Source organism: Mus pahari, chromosome 3 (genome assembly GCF_900095145.1).
Source record: "Mus pahari chromosome 3, PAHARI_EIJ_v1.1, whole genome shotgun sequence".
NCBI lineage: Eukaryota > Metazoa > Chordata > Mammalia > Rodentia > Muridae > Mus > Mus pahari.
In genome coordinates this window covers 6367760-6368958 of record NC_034592.1, presented here as the reverse complement: position 1 = coordinate 6368958, position 1199 = coordinate 6367760, and positions in this window count along the sequence as shown.

Here is a 1199-nt window from a genome sequence, read left to right as displayed (position 1 = left end):
AAAAAAAAAAAAGAAATACAGTTGCTCAGGCTTGCACTAAAGCTGGCCCAACTGCATGGTTCTTACGGAAGGGAAAGGGAAGGTGACTTTGGGTTTCCTACACTAAAAACCACTTAGAAAGGATCTTAAATATAAACTATTCAGTCCATTTATTAACACACTACAAAAACAGATGGTTATGCTTTTTAACATATATGACATCTTATATTCTTATGAAATAATTTATTTATACATACATGTGTGAATATAGAGAGGAAAACTAATGTATACAGATAGAAAAAACTAATATATGTTCTCTAATATACATATTACACACACACACACACACACACACACACACACACACATACACACGTCAGGTTTTTTCTTGATGCCCAGGCTTGGGTTCACCTGCTAGGAAAATGCTGATCCCCCCCCTGTCGCCCAGTCTCTCCTATACTTTATTATTATGATTCCTCAGGGAGTTCTGGTGAAGGCTTTCATAGCAACTCACGTGTCCACTTTTCTCCCGAGTTCTGCTGTGATCGTGGGTAGGATGCACTCGGTGAGCACTCCCCCTCCTACTGCACTGGCAATCAGTCAAGTAACCTGTGAGTCCAGTACACTGCACAGCGTCAGAAACACCAAGTTCCAGGCGGCAACTGCTTCCTGATTTGCCGCACTTCCACATTTTGAATGTGATGTCTGATCCAGCAGGAAAGTGGGTTTTCTGCTTAGCTTCTGAGTACGGGCCCTCCTATTCCCAGCTCCCTTTTCCAATTGATGAAGATGATTTCCTGAAAATCAGCAGGTCTATGTTTCTATAAATAGCCACATCGAGTAAACAGAACATATGGCCACCGTGAATACAGACACTGTTCAGGACTGGCAGCATTGACAACCTTCCTGTTGTCAAGCTCTCAGTTCAGCCAAATTCAGGATACTCAGTGAACCATACCTGTGTTCTTTGGATGGTTCCTCACTTGGACTTAAATCTGGGAATTAGGACAAGTCCAGTCAGCTTCCACAATCCCAAATGCCGTTCCATGCAACAAGCGAAACAATTTCCCCTGCTGTGTTTTCCTGGGAAGTGCTCCAGATGCTGCATGGGCAGTGCCTTAGCAAGAGCAGGAAGTGTAGGATGGATGGTGTAGGAAAGACCTATGAGCTCATCCCATGATCCCTGGGTGCCATGTGGCTGCTGCTGCCACCGTGCTCAT